The 17954-nt window shown below is 41.0% G+C and overlaps 1 protein-coding gene across 6 annotated transcripts in view; it reads right to left on the bottom strand.

Moving 5' to 3' along the window:
• The window catches only part of LOC122560762 (protein ELFN1-like), a 401229-nt gene that overhangs the window by 15065 nt on the left and 368210 nt on the right, over nucleotides 1-17954 (bottom strand). The window contains exon 3 of one of the 6 annotated variants that reach the window (XM_087997729.1): nucleotides 9495-9553. The exons of the other annotated variants lie outside the window; for them this stretch is intronic. The gene's annotated coding sequence lies outside the window, so the exon portion shown is untranslated. The remainder of the gene's footprint in view (nucleotides 1-9494; nucleotides 9554-17954) is intronic. 6 annotated transcript variants of the gene reach the window in all.

Below are 17954 nucleotides of genomic sequence, written 5' to 3'. Positions count from 1 at the left end.
CCTCCTGATTTCCCTCTTAAATATACTCATACTTCCTTTATACACTTCTAAGGATTTACTTGATCTATCATGTCTACCTGACATATGCTTCCATCTTTTTATTAGCCAAACCCTCAATTTCTTTAGTCATCCAGCATTCCCTATACCTACCAGCCTTCCCTTTCACCCGAACAGGAATATACTTTCTCTGGATTCTCGTTATCTCATTTCTGAAGGCTTCCCATTTTCCAGCTGTCTCTTTACCTGCGAACATCTGCACCCAATCAGCTTTTGAAAGTTCTTGCCTAATACCATCAAAATTGGCCTTTCTCCAATTTAGAACTTCAACTTTTAGATCTGGTTTATCCTTTTCCATCACTATTTTAAAGCTAATAGAATTATGGTCGCTGGCCCCAAACTGCTCCCCCACTGACACCTCAGTCACCTGCCCTGCCTTATTTCCCAAGAGTAGGTCAAGTTTTGCACCTTCTCTAGTAGGTACATCCACATACTGAGTCAGAAAATTTTCTTGTACAGTCTTAACAAATTCCTCTCCATCTAAACCCTTAACACTATGGCAGTCCCAGTCTATGTTTGGAAAGTTAAAATCCCCTACCATAACCATCCTATTATTCTTACAGATAACTGAGATCTCCTTCCAAATTTGTTTCTAAATTTTCCTCTATTAGTGGGTCTATAATACAATCCCAATAAAGTGATCATCCCTTTCTTATTTCTCAGTTCCACCCAAATAACTTCCCTGGATGTATTTCCAGGAATATCCTCCCTCAGTACAGCTGTTATGTTATCCCTTACCAAATACGCCACACCCCCTCCTCCCTTACCTCCCTTTCTATCCTGCCTGTAGGATTTGTATCCTAGAACATTAAGCTGCCAGTCCTGCCCATCCCTGAGCCATGTTTCTGTAATTTATGATATCCCAGTCCCATGTTCCTAACCATGCCTTGAGTTCATCTGCCTTCCCTGTTAGGCCTCTTGCATTGAAATAAATATAGGTTATTTTATCAGTATATTCAAGGGGCAAAAGGAGAAATGGAAATAAATGCAATAACTATCATTAGAGAAAAAGTGCTGAGGAAACTAATGGTGCTAAAGACTGATATGTCCGCTAGACCTAAGGGTATGCACTGTAGGATATTAATGGAAGGCACTACAGAGATAGCGGATGCATTGGTAGTAATCTTTCAGATCCTTAGGATCTGGAACAGTCCCAGAGGATTGGAGAACTGCTAATGTAACACCTTTATTTTGAAAGGGAAGGAGATAAAAAATGTCTAATTTGCTTAATAACTGTTATAGGGGCATGTTAAAGTCTCTTGTAAGGGAAGTAATAGCAAAGCAGTGAGAAATGCATAATATAATCTATCAGAATCAGCAGGGCTTCATGAGAGCAAATCATGCTCAACAAATTTACCAGAATTCTTTGAAGAGGTTAAAAAAGATAGACAATGGGGAAACAAATAATGTAATATATATAGATTTTTAGAAGTGTTTAATAAATACGACACACAGGGCTACTTAGTAAGAGCCATTGTTTTGGATGTAGTATATTAGCATGTATAGAGGATTAGCTAACTACTAGAAGGCAGAGAGTTGGAATGAGGAGGGGGGCATTTTCAGGATGGCAAATATGTAACTAGTGGAGTGGCACAGGGATCAGATTGGGACCACAATTAATTACTATATATTAATGACTTGGATGGTGGAAACAAAAGTAATAGCTAGGTTTATGGATGACTCAAAAATAAGTAGGAAGGCAAGTGGTGAGGATGACACATGAGTCTGCAGGGGATTAGGCGAGTGGGCAAAATCTTGGCAGATGGAATATAATGTGGAGAAATGTGAGGTGTATTAGTTAAATGGAGAAATACTGAAGAAAACTACAGTACAGAGAATAAAAACAATAATTGCTAGAAAAGCTCAGCAGGTCTGGCAGTATCTGTGGAGAGAAATCTGAGTTAACATTTCGGGTTGAGTGACCCTTCCCCAAAACAGGGGGATTTGGGAGGCCTCATTCATGAATTACAGAAGCTAGCATCCATGTCCCGTGGGTAATAGGGAAGACAAATGGAACACTGGCCTTTATGTCAAAGGAAATGAGTTTTAAAATAAGGAAGTATTACTAAAACTGTACAAGGCATGAATCACACAGCAGCTGGAATATTGTGAACAGTTTTGGATCTCTTATCTAAGGGAAGATATACTGGAGACAGCCCAAAGAAAGTTCACTCGGCCTATATCAGGTATGGAGAAACTATCTTATGATGAGTGGTTGAGCCTGTACTCGTTGGAAGAAGATTGAAAGGCTACCTAATTGAAACATATAACATTTGTAGATGATTTGACAGGATAAATGTGAAGATATTGTTTCCACTTGTGGGAGAGTCTACGATGAGAGGGCATTATCTCAGAATAAGAGGTCGCACATTTGAGATAGAGATGAGGAGAAATTTCTTCTGTCAGAGGGTACTGAATCTGTGAAATTCTTTACCACAGAAGGCTATTGAGGCTGTGTCTTAAGTATATTCAAGGCTGAAACTGACAGATTTTTAATCAGAAAGGGAATCAAGAATCATGGGGAAAAAAAGCTGGAAAGTGGAGTCAAGATAGATCAGATTAGCCGTGAATTCATTTAATGGCAGAGCAGACTGCATGATTTACTCCTGTTCCTACAGTTAACTGTTTTACAAGACAATCTGCTCATTCCAGATATCAAACCAATAAACGTCTAAAATGGCTCAAATGCATTTGCAATTTTCCTTAAACAAGGAGACCAAAACTATACATGATATTCAAGATATGGCCTGACTAATGACCTATACAACTGAAGCACAATATCCTTACTTTTACATTCAATTTCTCTCATAATAAAAGCTAATACTCTATTAGTCTTTTTAATTACAAGTTGTTATTCTATGTTAATGTTTTGTGACTTAGGTACTAGAACACCTAAATCCCTTTGCATCTCAGAATTCTGCAGTCAGTCATTCCTCTATTTAAGTAATACTCTGCTTTCTCTTCCTGCCAAAGTGAACAGTTTCACATTTTCCTGTGTTATACTTCAACTGCTAGATTTGTGCCACTCACTCAACCTATCATCCTTTTGCAATCTCCTTATATCTTCTTCGCAATATACTTTCCTTCCTATCTTAGTGTTGTCTGCAAATTTACTTACCATCCCCTCACTCCCCTCATTTAACTCAGAGATATAAATTGTAACACCTGAAGCCCCAGCACAGACCCCTATTATCCTGATTATTAGACAAAAAGCCATTTACACATAGACTCTGTTTTCTGTCAGCCAATCTACCTTCAATCCATGCTAAAACATTATCCCTAGCCATGAGCTTTTACTTTCTGCAAAACCTTCTGTATAGTGCTTTAACAAATGCATTCTATAAATCCTAGTACAGTACATCTGGAGTCTCCCCTTTATCCACTGTAAAGTTATTCCTTCAATCTCACTGCTCCTTTGTCAGGTAACTAGTGGGACAGGATCATAGGACACAGAATTTATAGCTCCAAAAGCTTGTGCTTCCAAATGAACCTGTTGGATTATGGCCGGGTGTTGTGTGATTTTTAACTTTTGTCTACCCAAGTTGAACACTGGTAGCTCAACATCTCAGAAAATGAGGCATTCTAATGTTGTGGGCCTGGATTGGTTTACATTTAGTGCAAGAGTTACTCAGTGGGTCTGGTAGCATTATAAAGAGGAAAATAGAGCTAACCTTTGGAATTGAATATGATTCGTGCTGTTTGCTTAATTTTGGAATTGAATATGCCATTTTTGTTTTTACAGTTGTCTGCTTTGTGTGGATGCTAGTTGTCAAGGGCCAGATATTTTAATGCCTGAGATGATATTGGTATAAACAGTCTGAGGAATTGAAATAAGACACTTGCTCAGCTTATAAACATGTTAGTCATAAGATGCATTAATAAATACATTTTTACGTATTACCAGGAAGCCCAAAATTAGATTGTGAAGTTTGATGTGATCTAAAATATTCTTTGAACATGTGTATATCGCAGTGTAAGATTATGCATTTTGAAGCTAGTTCTTCACCAGACAATTTGAATTGATGAAGTTGAGCCATTTCTCTTGGATATTTCATTGCTGTGTTCTTTCACAATGTCCTCAACGGTTTCTTAAGGAATAGCACTCCTACTTTCCTATTGGCGTGTCACCTCAGTGTAAACATGATGCGTTATTTTTAACCTTGTTACCATTTCGAAGTCCAAAATATCCACACACACTAAACAATAATGATTTAAGTATTGTGCAAATGTTCCACTATCCTCCCACAATCGGGTATCATACAACTCATTTCGGTAGCAACTCTTTTAGCCTGGTTGAGATAATCTCTGCTGAAAGTCAGATCTGGCAAATTCCTTGTCTGCATGGCTCAGTTGCTCACCAGATAAACTGAATACTTGTGAGAATGCTGCAATTCATTTTTATGCTCTGCTTGTTTCAAGACAGTTTAATTTAATTCATCTTTATATTGACATGTTTATATCACTAACGTGTTCCCAGCAATATAACTGTAACTAAAAGATCAATTGAAGAGGTTCTCTGTACAAAATAATTTTGTATGGATTATATTGACTCCCACCCAACTGTAGGATAAAACTGCACCTTAAAATCTGGTGGCTAATTAACATTTCACAACTGAGCTTGCAAACTAATGAGCAGAAGCAGCTTACTCAATCTATTGAGTTTAGTCTGCTCGTGTGTTAGCCATTGGCAGCTTTACCCTTTCAGGCCGAATTCTTCCCAACATGGTATCTGTCTGCCTTTTTAAATATAGGTCATTCTGCTATAACACAGGTTTTGTGAACGCGAATTGATGAATAGGGGATGCTGTTTCTAAAGTGCAAATTTTTAAAATTTTAAAATGTGTGTTGGCCATAAAGTGATTGCCTTACTTTAAGTTCTATTTTTATTGCACGATTTTTATTTAGAGTGGGGTTGCACAAGAACGCAACCATTACTAGTGTTAGGTGCATTAGTCAGAAGGAAATGGGTCTGGGTGGGTTACTCTTCGGAGGGTTGGTGTGGACTGGTTGGGCCGAAGGGCCTGTTTCCACACTGTAAGGAATCTAATGTAATCTAATCTAATCCAATAAATTGATTAAGCATTACTATTCTTTGATGAAACTATGCTGACTCTTGCTGATTACAACGAGGTTGTCCTAAGGGCATAGCTGTAATCTATTTATAGATGAATTTGAGATGTTCCTCTATTGGGTTACTGTGGCATAGTAATCGTGTCCCTATCTTTGATCCAAGAGGTCTGGGTTCAAGTCTCATCCCTGTATCTGAACAGATTGAGTCAACATATCTAACCGCTTCCCCATGACAGAGGTCAAGTCAACTGACCTACAGTTTTTTGCCTTCCTCTCTTTTTGAATAGAGGGGTTGTATTTGCTATTTCTCAGGCTAATGCTACCTTTCCTCAATCTAGAGCCTCTTGGAAAATTAATATCAATGCATCTACTAGCTTATTTGCCATTCAATGTAAGACTCTAGAAAGAAGTCCACTTGAATGCAGAGATATATCAACTCGCAGCTCCACCCATTTCCTTATTGCCATTTCCCTTGTGATTATAATTTTGCAAGGTTCTCTCTTCCTTTGATGTCCTGGTCTACAACTTTACTGGACTATTTTTGTATCATCAATAATGAGGTCAGAAGCAAAATATTTGTTCATTTCCATCTCCCTTTCCTTATTATCTACAATTAATTCCCTATTCCCATTTTCTAATGGACCAACACTCACTTTACTTCATTTTTTCCTTTTTAAATTCCTATAGAAACGCTTGCTGCTTTTCATTTATACAATGCTAGCTAGCTGCCTTTCACAGTCTAATTTATTTCTTATGACTAACCTTTTAGTCATTCTGTATTGTTCTTTGTATTTGGCTGGTTAGCTGATTTACCACGTATGCTTACACAATTATATACATTTTCCTTAAATTTGTTGCTTTCCCCAACTCCTTTCATTAACCTACAGAACTTTTATTTTAAAATATAATAAACTCATTCTGACTATTCTGAAATATCCTAAATATCTCCAATTGTGTCTCGATTGATTTATCTTCTCGTCCAATTCATCAGGTTCACTTCAACTAGCACAGCTTTCATGTCCAAATGATTGCTTTTTTAGTCTTAAAATTCTAGTTTTAGACCCAATCTACTCCTTTTGAAACTAAATGTAAAATTCAGTTGCACCATGATCAATGCTATCTAGAGGTGCCTTAACTCCGAGTTTATTAATGAATCCTGTCACATTGCACATTACCTACTAGTCATTGCCTGCCACCCAGAAAAAGACCCATTTATTCCCAGTCTCTGTTTCCTGTCTGTTGAACGATTTTCAGTCCATGCCAGTACATTATTCTCTATCCCATGTGTTTTACATTTGTCCACTAACCTCGTATGTGAGTCCACATCAAAAGCCTCCTGAAAACCCAAATTCATCACATCCACTGGTTGTCCTTTATTTATTCTAACTTTACCCTAAAAAAAAACTCTGATATATTTGTTAAGCATGATTTACTTTTCATAAACCCATGCTAGTTTTATCCAATCCTGTTAATGCTTTTGAAATGTTCTGTTCTCACGTATTCTATAACAGACTCTGGCATTTACCCTACTAAAAGGTAAAAATAAGAAAAATAACTTCAAGAAACATAAAAGAAACAGTAAAAGTATGAAAAAAGGTAAAGATTAGTAAAGACAAATGTGTACCCATTACACACTGGCATCTGACACATGTCAACCTCCCAGGAGCCTCATAGAATCACACCGATCTACAAAAAGGACTCTTTAAGCTATATTTCAGAATGCAACAGCAACTAGCACTGCAATGCTGCTGCAAGTACACTTTCTACACAGGAACAAGCATTATGCTCTTGAACTGGACCAGGCTGCATGTCAGGGCTGCTTGCTTGCTCTCTTAGCATTCACTCACCTTGAGCCTACCTGGCTGCTCGTAGCATCTCTGCCTTGCATTGTCTTTCTGCATTTGACTCTCTGAGCCAGAGCTACCAGGCTCACCGTACTTATGCCTTGCCTTGCTGTTTAGTGCAGGCACAAAGCCAGAAAACTTGTCATGGTGTCAGCAGTCCAGGGTCAACTCAAAAAAGCCAGCCTTCAGTCAGGGGCCTCTGGCACAGTAAGCGTCTGACATGAGTCAAGAGGGCAAGATCAATCGGTCATTTGGGAAAGTTGGGGGCAGGATTATTACCTCATAGGGGTGAAGAGCTGAATGTCAGGCAGTCCACCAACTGCCTTGGCTTTTTCTGCCTTATTGTGGGCTGCTTTCTCCTGAAATAGGAGAAGAGATTGAGTGACATGAAAGTAGATGGCACAGCAGTTAGCGCTGGTGCTGGTGTGGGAAATCTGTTGAGGTGTCCCAAATGTGGTGAGTCAGCAGTATGGAGATCTTGCAGGGTTAAGAGGCTGGGAGATGGGAGAGGTGGGAGCGAGTGACGGAAGATGTTGCATGCATTCGTGAGAGTGTTGGAGAATGTGCCTTAGTGGGAGGTGAGTGCAGGAGGAGAGATGGAGTGAGTGTAAGGTAGCAGAAAGATGATGATGGCATTGATAATCTGTACTGGACAGGCAGGAGGCTGGAAGAACACAGCAAGCCAGGCAGCATCAGGAGGTGAAGAAGTCAACATTTTGGGTGTAACCTTTTTTGTCTCTAACCTGTCATTGATAATCTAGCAGAGATGGTCCTTGGTCTTCATAGCAAGTGGTAGAATCAGGCTAGCAATGGACAAGAGGAATGTAACATGGACAGGGAAGGTAATTAATGAAGTGTACTTTGGATGATAGCATAAGAAAACTCACTAGGCCTCAGGGAGAAAAAATTCCATGAAGTCAACAAAACTGATACTTTTCAAAAACATTAAAATTCAGTCCTTTGTGCACATTGGCATAGAACACTCACAGGAATGCTAGAGAATCAAAGAACTAGTGAGAATGTGAAACTGAAAGAAATTATAAACAAAAGAGCAGGACTGGCGAAATTAATTGGACTGCAAGATGATAAGTACCCCGAACCTGATGATCTACATCACAACAAAGATAATAGTTGTGTTGGCGGTCATCTAAAATTCTACAGATTCTGGAATGGTGCCTGCGGATTGGGGATAGCAATGGTAAGCTCGCTGTTTAATTAGAATGAAGAGAAAAGACACAGACACAGTAGCCCAACTTCAACAGTTGGTAAAATGCTAAAACCTATCCTAAAGGATGTGATTACTGTACACTGAAAAAGTAATGACAGGATTGGACACAGTTAACATGGATTTATGAAAAAGAAATTATGTTTGATCAGCCTCTTGGAGCTTTTTTTGACAATGTTGTCAGCAGAATAGTTAAGGGGGAAATGGTGGATGTGGTTTATTTGGATTTTCAGAATACTTTTGGTAAGCTCAGATGCAGAAGGTTAGGAGATGAATCGTGAGCACATGATCTTGGGGGTAATATACTGGCATGGACTGAGAACTGTTTAACAGACAGAAAACAGAGAGGGGGATATAAATGAGTCATTCTCAGGTTGGTAGGCCATGGAGTGTTGATATCTAACCTGTCCTCCAGTCCTCAGTCTCCTTGTTAATGAGTCATTAGTAGCTAGCATACAACTGCAGCAAACAATTAAGAATTAAATTGTATATTGGTCTTTATTATAAGGAGATTTGAGTACAGGAGTAAAGAAGTTTTCCTCCAAGTGTATGGAGTCTTGATGATGTTGGTCTTGGAGTAGTGTATATAATTTTTGATGTCCCTAAGTAAGAAGATTACATTTGCCATAGACAGAGTACTGCAAAGGTTTGCTAGATTGATCCCATGGATGACAGGGATGAGGACAGCTTGAAGAGATTATACCTATATTCTCATGAGTGAGTGAGAAGAGATCTCATTAAAGCAAACAAAATTTGGACAGGGTTCAACAGGGTATGCGCAGGAAGGATGTTTTCTCTGGCTAGTGGGATCTGGAACTAGAGGACTCAATTTCAGAATAAGAAATAGGTCATTCATGACTGAAACAAGGAGAAATTTCTTCACTCAGAGGATAATAAATGTTTGGAATTCTCTCCCCCAAAGTGCTGCAGAGGTTCAGTCATATTGAAGACCGAGATTGACAGATTTCTCAAAATTAAAATATCATCAGGTATGGGGAAAATGCATTGAAGTGGAAGACTAGCTATAATCTAGATGAATGGTGGCGTGAAAAGCCGAAAGACCCAGTGCTGCTTCTATTTTCTATGTAACAGTGCAAGATCTCAGAAAGGGAAGGAGAGGGTTTGAATTGGCTCAGATTGCAGTGTTGGAAAGACAATGCTAAAACAATACTGCAAACATGGGCTGCTGACAGGAAAGAAAAAAATGCTAGAGGATGGGTTTGAATTAGTTCAATGTGAAGCAGAGCAACACATGGATGAGGAGGCAAAAGAGGAACAGTAAAACAAAAACAACTTACATATTGGAATTTCACAACCTTGGACTGTCCCAAAGTATTTTATAGCCAAGAAAATACTCCTGTTTCAAAACAAGTACATTATTGTAATGTTCATCAGGAAATGCAGCAGCCAGTTTCTGCATGGCAAGTTCAAATAATAATAATGCACAACGATAATGATAATAAGCAATTTTTTTCTTTAGTGGTGTTGGTTGAGGAATAAATGTTGGTCAGGACTTTGGAAAATTTTCCTTTTTGTTTTTGGATAAAGATCACACAATCTGGTTTTACTGTTGTTTGAATGAGAAACATTGACCCCAGGGACAAGCAGGCGGACAAAGGAAGGCATTGTGAGTCAGGGCATGAGAGGGAGGGAAAGGAGGAACAATATCTTAAATCTTCATAATGTTGAAGGAGGTCATTTGTCTCATTGGACAAAATTGGGCAGGGGTCTGAGACACATGGCCTACAGTGAGATTTGTGGCAGAATGAGAAGTCCAATGAGGAATATCTCAAAGTTGTGAGCACATTGCTCCAGCTTTTCAGCTTTAGCTGAGCAGTGAAGTGAGTTTCTCGTTAGACAGTGGCAAGTTGTCAATTAAGGCAAATTATAGCTTGTTAGGCACCTTATTAATGCCACAATTATTCTTATTAATATTCAACTTCCTATCTTACTAAATCGGCCAAATAAGCTAGATATCGAGAATTCGTGACATGAAAATTGGGGCAGGCACTTGGTGACTTTAGCTCATCACTGACTACAAGGAACCTTTGTGTTGCTCAGCAGCCCAGCCATTTGAAATCTGAACTACAGGCTTTGGCATTGGACACTTATCACCCACTCATGACCGTTATGGTACTTCTCTGATACACTAACATGACACGTCTGGGAATGCAGTCTCGCATTGCAGAACACACAAGCAACTAGCATTGAAAGACCTCAGCATGGACACTTTGTGCACAGGGATAGGCTTCCACTTCACAGGGTAGAACAGACTGCATCTGAAACCGCTAACTGGCTTTCTTAGTGCTTGCTTACTTAGCAAGCATTAATGTGCTCACCACATCCATACATTGTCTTGTCATGCCATGCCAATTAGCACATTGGTGCTTCAGCCAGAGCCAAAAGGCTATTAGTACTGCTGTATTAAGTAGCTCCTTTGTACAGATACTCAGTCAAACTGCTTGGCATGCTCGTCAGTAGGGATCTGTCCACGAATCAGAGGAGACATCTTGATGTACTGCACGTTGAGACGTCAGTCTAACAGCTGCAGTTGCAAGCACATTGCATCAACATTCAATCAAATAGCCATGTCAGAAACTGGTGGCTAGTCCTTAATCCAGTGAAATGGGGGTGCAAAAAGTGGTTGTTCCCAGCCAGTAGTCCCGGGACCATCTGCACACAGTCCAGGGATTTGACTGCACTTAGTTGTCAGCTTTGGATGCTCATCAGCAGAGAACCTGTCTGACTACAGTCCTGGAAAATGGGCTGTAGGGACTGGAGCAGCAGTCAGGGAGCTGCAAAGATAGCGATCAGTAATCAGTCATGTCTGGGGCTGCTTGTCAAAGTCAGTCAGAGATCTAGTGCAAATATAATCTTGTGCATTCATCCATTAATCATTAAAGAGAACACAAGAGGATCAGTAGGGGCGACAGAGGGATGACTGCCACAAAAGATGGGAGAGTCAAGGCTGGGGCATAAGCATAAGCACACTTGGAGGTGGAAGCAAGGATAATGATGGGGAGAAACTCAAGGCGTATGGAGGAGTATGCAGAACAGCATTGAAGGGCATGGTAGGAAGTGGGGTGGAGGTGTAAGAACTGTGACCATCACCATGACCTCTACAGAGAGACCATAGAGAAGCATGGAAGACATTGTTAAGCTGTAACGTTAGGAGGACCATGCCCCCAACCAGATCTGACAGGGTCATTTGGTAGAATTAATGTGCAATGTGTTTCCTGCACAGGCAGCTGACACGTGCTGTAGGCGTTAGATTGACATCTCAGGGGTTCAGGGACAGCAAGGACAGTTGGGGGGTAAGGTCAATGTGGTGGGTCTCCATATGGGGATGTGGTCACTGTTTTTATACTGCCCCTCCCACATATTGCCATGCCCTCTGATGCTGTTCTGCATATCCCGTCCACATACTCCATCCTGTAACCAGGGCCATGGTGGAAAGGATGTTAGAGATGCAGAAGGTGGAGTTCTGCAGCTTAGATCCCTCCAGTATACGCCAGACAGACTGTGCTGCACCATCCTGCCGTGCTGTGTTCTACCCAATTGGAGCAGGCAACAGGACAATGTGAGAGGTGCTGAGGAGCAGTCATCCAAGAAGAAGGATGTGGACACTGAGCTGGAGGAAGCACTCCTTGTGGGTGATGGAGCTCAGCTGTATTGCCAGTCATGACCTGACTGACAGCTAGTTCCAGTGGATGCAGAAGACAGTCATGGACTTTCAAGGTCAAGATATCCGCATTTGGTTCACATTGTGGGGAGTGAATCACAATTTTGTTTGTGTTCCATTTTCATGGCTGTCAATAAAAGCTCATGTTTGAACTTGTCTGATTGCTTGCCTGTATTGCCCATACTGGACAATAACCAGATGCGGTTGTTCATAGACCATTGGGAAATAATGGTGTGCACACAGAGAGGGTCTTCAGACTTTATATATCTGAGTACAGGTATAATGTGTGACCTGGTGTTTTAAGGGTGACTTGCCCTGAGAGAGTGAGAGCCATGCCAGCTATGTGCTTTGGACTTTGTGTCTGGTGTGCCATTACTCTGCTGGAGAGAGGTAGTGCTGGATTGGCAATACTTTTCCAGGTATACAATGGCCTTTAAAAGATAGCACAGGAGAGTCATAGAATCATAGAGATGTACAGCATGGAAACAGACCCTTCGGTCCAACCCGTCCATGCCGACCAGATATCCCAACCCAATCTAGTCCCACCTTGCCAGCACCCGGCCCATATCCCTCCAAACCCTTCCTATTCATAAACCCATCCAAATGCCTCTTAAATGTTGCAATTGTACCAGCCTCCACCAGTTCCTCTGGCAGCTCATTGCATATCCGTGCCACTATCTGTGTGAAAAAGTTACCCCTTAGGTCTCTTTTATATCTTCCCCTTCTCATCCTAAATCTATGCCCTCTGGTTCTGGACACCCCAACCCCGGGGAAAAGGCATTGCCTATTTACTCTATCCATACTCCTGATAATTTTGTAAACCTCTATGCAGTCACCCCTCAGCCTCCGATGATCCGAAGAGGGTTACCTCAGGGCTTATGCCCGAAATGTTGATTCTCCTGTTCCTTTGATGCTGCCTGACCTGCTGCGCTTTTCCAGCAACACATTTTTAAGCTACCTCAGATTAAAACAGGATCTTGACCAGATGGGCCAATGGGCTGAGAAGTGGCAGATGGCAAGATTCTAGGGAGTGTTGCTAATGAAGAGACCCTGGAGCACAGGTTCACAACTCCCTGAAAGTGGAGTCACAGGCAGACAGGACAGTGAAGAAGGCACTTGGCACGCCCTCCTCCACCGGCCAGAGCATTGAGCACGGGAGGCCACCAGACCTTTGGTGGATATCCATTAAGGGTAGGTAGTTAATGAGGTGAGTTTGTAAGCTACTGTGAGAAATCTTGCTGGGCATCACAATAAGAATCCCTCCAAAAAAAACTTGACACAACTCACATTTAGCCAAAAAAGTAAGGTTCAGCTCAGTGTGTCTGTGAAAGAGCTTTTCAATTAATCCCACTCCATTTGCCTTTCCTCCAGAGCTGTGACTATTTTTCCATTTCAAAAATACATGCCATTTGAAAGTTATTATTGTGTCCATCAAGTGATACTTTCCAGATCATAACAAATGACGGCATTAGATAAAGTCTCCTCCACCCCTCTGTTACTTTCACTAATCTCTGGTTAATGACCCTCTCATAAATGGCAACAGCTTGTCAACATGCCTTAAAAGGATAGTGGGAGAAATCTCTTTCATGTCAGTGAGTAATGGTGAAGGTGATTCAGATGATGCCTCGTTTGGAGTTAGTAGGTTTGCATTGAATCCTCACTCCAGTGACTTGAACGTAACTTACAGACTGACACTACATTACAGTTTTGAGGGAATGCTGCAGAGTTGAAGGTGCTTTCTTTCAAATGAGGTGTTAAATAAAGGCCCTTCTTCCCTTATATGTGGAGGAAAAAGATTATATGGCATGATTTGAAGAGTTCTCAAAAACATGTCTCTTGTCAATTAATATCGCCAAAACAAATAATCAGATCTTTATTACATTAATGTTTGTGAGATCTTGCTGTGCACAAATTGGCTGCCATATTTTTTACAATACAACAGTGGCTACATATCCACAGAAGGCATCAATTAAAGCCAAAGAACTCTGGGCCCTCCTGAGGTCAACAAGAGTGCTATATAAATGCAAGGCTGTCATTCTTTCAAAATAACTTCATAAACTCTAAGGAAGGGTCACTAGACCCAAAACGTTAACTCTAATGTCTCTTCATAGATGCAGCCAGACCTGCTGATCCTTTCCAGCCATTTCTGCTTTTGTTTATAATCCTATTTTAAATTTTAATCTTATTTCCTGTTTAACTAAGTTTCTGCAATAGAAAATGGTGCAAGTGGATTGATGAGATGTGAATTGTTAGTGAGCCTTCATGAACTGGGCTGGACAGTCTGGGGAATGGGTCACAGTCATTCCTGTGGGTCCAGTACAACCAACCTGTTTGGCCCATACGTCAGGCTGCTGCATACAGATCAATCAGTATCAAAATAGAAATTGCTGGAAAAGCTCAGCAGATCTGGGCAGCATCTGTGGATAGAAATCAGAAATAATGTTTTGGGTTGCGTGACCCTTCCTCAGATCAATCAGTGGTTTGTTCACTCATCAGTTAAGGCTATTTATCAAGGTCAGTCAAGGGTGTTGCCCATGGTCTATTCTGGGTCTGTTCACTAAAAGTCAAGGAAGCATTATCAGAGGCCACTGCTGTGGGAGGGAAGCTGGAGAACTCAGTCCAAAGATGTGCAGGTCAGGTGGATTGGCTATGCTAAATTGCCCATAGTGTTAGGTGCATTAGTCAGAGGGAAATGGGTCTGGGTGGGTTACTCTTCCGAGGGTTGATGAGGACTGGTTGGGCCGAAGGGCCTGTTTCCACACTGTAGGGAATCTAATCTAATCTAATCTTTTCTGAGGATTGAATGCAGCATGCTGGGATGCAGAAGGGCCAACAATTGTGAGTGGAGAAATTTAGTATTTAAGGGTGAGAGATGATAATGCTTTGGAATAAGTGGGCTACTATGTGACAGGGTGGTAGTCATCGACAGTCACAACCACCCTGGCATTGCCTGGGGAGGCAGTGCAGCACAATGTTTGACATGACCAAACTATAGGGCTTGGTTTACAGCGATAACATTGAGAGATGAAGTCATAATTCAAAGTGATGTTTGAGAATGTAAGAAAGCTCAGTATCAATGGGAGTCAGTGTGCCAGTGCACTCCAAGCTGAAGCACTGGTATTGTAAGTGGATGGGAATTATAACAGGAAGGTTTGAGGATGCTGGCACAAATCCAATGCCAACATCTGTGGATGGGGCGCTGTAGGTAGTTGCCGCCCAGCGTGCAAGCCCTTAGAGTCAAGATGGGGAGCTGAAAGAGTAAGCAGTGAGCTGGAGTTGCCAGGTAATTGTTCTGACTTTCATATTGGGAATTGTTACTGTTTTGTTTCTATACGAAGAGTGGGAGAGTGGAAACTGTGTATAAATGAGGTGAAATTAAGTAATAATCTTATGCTAATGGATACAGACAAGCCCCTTGCCATTCACTAACAGGATTTTTGTCATATTATTCAACAGTTGATTGGAAATTAGGACTATTTTGTTTTTGAAAATTTCAATCTCTGCTGGTCCCTATTTTCTTGTGGCTCAAAGCAGAGTGGCTAGAAGAAAGGAAGGTGGTGTTTGTTGAAGATGTGGGAGGGCTGGATCACCGTGGTGAGGCTGCAACACACTGTATCCTTTTGTGATGGCCTTTTAATGCCAATCACACTCAACCTGACTTGTACATGTTCTCTGGAAATGGAAAATGGCTGTCATGACACCCAAATTCGGTAGTGTGTTTTATTTCTATCTGAGCATCCAGGCTCTACTTTTGAGTTATGTGAGGGTCTTTGTAAAACTGTAACATATAGGAGCAGAATTAGGCCATTTGGTTTGTCAAATCTGCTCCACCATTCAATCATGACTGTTATGTTCCTCAACAGCATTGTCCTGCCTTCTCCCCATAACCCTTGATTCCTCACCAATCCAAGAACCTATCTGTCTCTGTCTTAAATACTCTCAATGACTTAGCCTCCACCGCCTTATGCAGCAATGAGTTCCACAGGTACACCATACTTTGGCTGAAGAAATTCCTCCACATCTCAGTTCTAAAGGGTTGTCATTTCACTCTGAGGCTGAGCTCTCGGGTCCTAGTCTTTTCCACATCCACTCTATCCAGATCTCTCAGTATTCTGTAAGTTTCAATCAGATTCTCCCTTCATCCTTCAAAGTTCCATCAAGTACAGACTCAGAGTCCTCAACCGCTCATTATATGATAAGCCCTTCATCCCTGGGATCATTCTTGTAAACCTTCTCTGATCCCCCTCAATGCTAGCACATCATTCCTTCGTAATGGGGCCTAAGAATGTTTACAACATTAGAAATGTCTGACTAGAGCCTTATACAGCCTCAGCAGTACATCTTTGCTCTTGTATTCTAGCTTTCTTGAAACGAATGCTAAGATTGTATTTACCTAGCAATTTTTGAGAAGATCTGTAGCTCAGGTTGATGATAAGTATATATGTTAGCTCACTGAGCTGGAAGGTTTTGTTACCATGACTAGGTAATATCATCAGTGAGAGTCTCCAGTGAAGCGCTGGTAGTGTATCCCACTTCTCTATAGGTCTTGGTTTCGTAAAGTGGGTGTTGTCATTTCCGGTTGTTTTTTTCAAGGGAAGGTAGATGGGATCTAAGTCGATGTGTTTATTGATGGAGTCCTGGATAGAATTCCATGCTTCTAAGGATTCTCGTGCATGTCTTTATTTCGACTGTCGTAGGATGTGTGTGTTGTCCCAGTCAAAGTGGTGTCCTTCTTTGTCTGTATGTATGCAAACTAGTGATAGTGGGACATGTCTTTTGGTGGCTAATTGGTGTTCATGTATCCTGGTGGCTAGTTTCCTGCTAGTTTGTCCAATGTAGTGTTTTTTCAGTTCTTGCATAGTATCTTCTAAATGACTTTAGTTTTGCTGGTAGTATCTAATGGATCCTTTAGCTTCATTAGTCACTGTTTAAGCGTGTTGATAGGTTTGGGGGCTACCATAATGCCAGGGGATCTGAGTTTAGTCTGGAAGTCATTTCTGATACGTCTTTGATGTAAGGTAATGTGGTTACAGTTTTCGTTGCATTGTAACTGCTTGTTTGGGTTTGTTTCCGAGGAATCGGCAGATTACGTTTGTTGGGTACCCATTTTTTAAAAAATGTTGTATAGATATTTTTCTTCTACTGTTTGTAGTTCTTGGGTGCTGCAGTGTGATGTAGCTCATTGAAATAATATCTTGATGCAGCCCCATTTGTGGGTGTTTGGGTGATTGCTTCTGAAGTTAAGTATTTGGTCTGTGTTTGTTTTTCTGTAGATGCTGGTTTGAAACTCTCCGTTAACTGTACGTTCAACTGTCACGTCTAGGAATGGGAGTCTGCATTTACCTTTCTAACTGCCAACTAAACCTGCATGTTAACCTTTAGAGTATCCTGAACTAGAACTTCCAAGTTCCTTTAAGCTTCAGATTTCCAAAACCTTTTCCATTTAGAAAATAGTATATGCCATTATTCTTCCTACCAAAGTGCATAACTGCACATCTTCCCATATTGAATTCCATCTGCCACTTCTTTGCCCACACTTGTAGGCAATCCGAGTCCTTCTGCAGCCTCCTTGTTTTCTCAACATTTACCTGTCCTTCCACCTTTCTTTGTGCCATCTGCAAACTTAGCAATGATGCCCTCTGTCCTTTGGCCAGATCATCATTAAGGTATAACGTGAATAGTTGTGTTCCAACACTGTGGAACACCAATAGTCACTCGTTGCCGTCCTGAAAAAGAACCCTTTATCCCCACTCTCTGCCTCCCACTGGTCAGCAAATCTTCTTTCCATGCCAGCAGCTTGTCCCTTAAACCATGGGCTCTTATCTTATTTAGCAGCCTCCTGTGCTGTGCCATATAAAAGGTTTTTTTTTGGAAATCTAAGTAGATCATGTTCACTGTCCTTTGTCTAAATTGCTTGTTACCTCCTCAAAGAATTCTAACAGATTTATCAGCTAGGACCTTCCCTTGCTGAAGCTGTGCTAACTCAGCCCCGTTTTACAATGCACTTCCAATTATTCCGTACTCTGATCCTGAACAATGAACTCTAAACTCTTACCAACGACCAACGTCAGAATAA

The sequence above is a fragment of the Chiloscyllium plagiosum genome, unplaced genomic scaffold (genome assembly GCF_037043375.1).
Source record: "Chiloscyllium plagiosum isolate Xiang-an unplaced genomic scaffold, Cpla_swu_hap1 HiC_scaffold_20, whole genome shotgun sequence".
In the NCBI taxonomy this organism is placed as follows: Eukaryota; Metazoa; Chordata; class Chondrichthyes; order Orectolobiformes; family Hemiscylliidae; genus Chiloscyllium; species Chiloscyllium plagiosum.
This window is presented reverse-complemented; position numbering and strand designations above follow the sequence as displayed.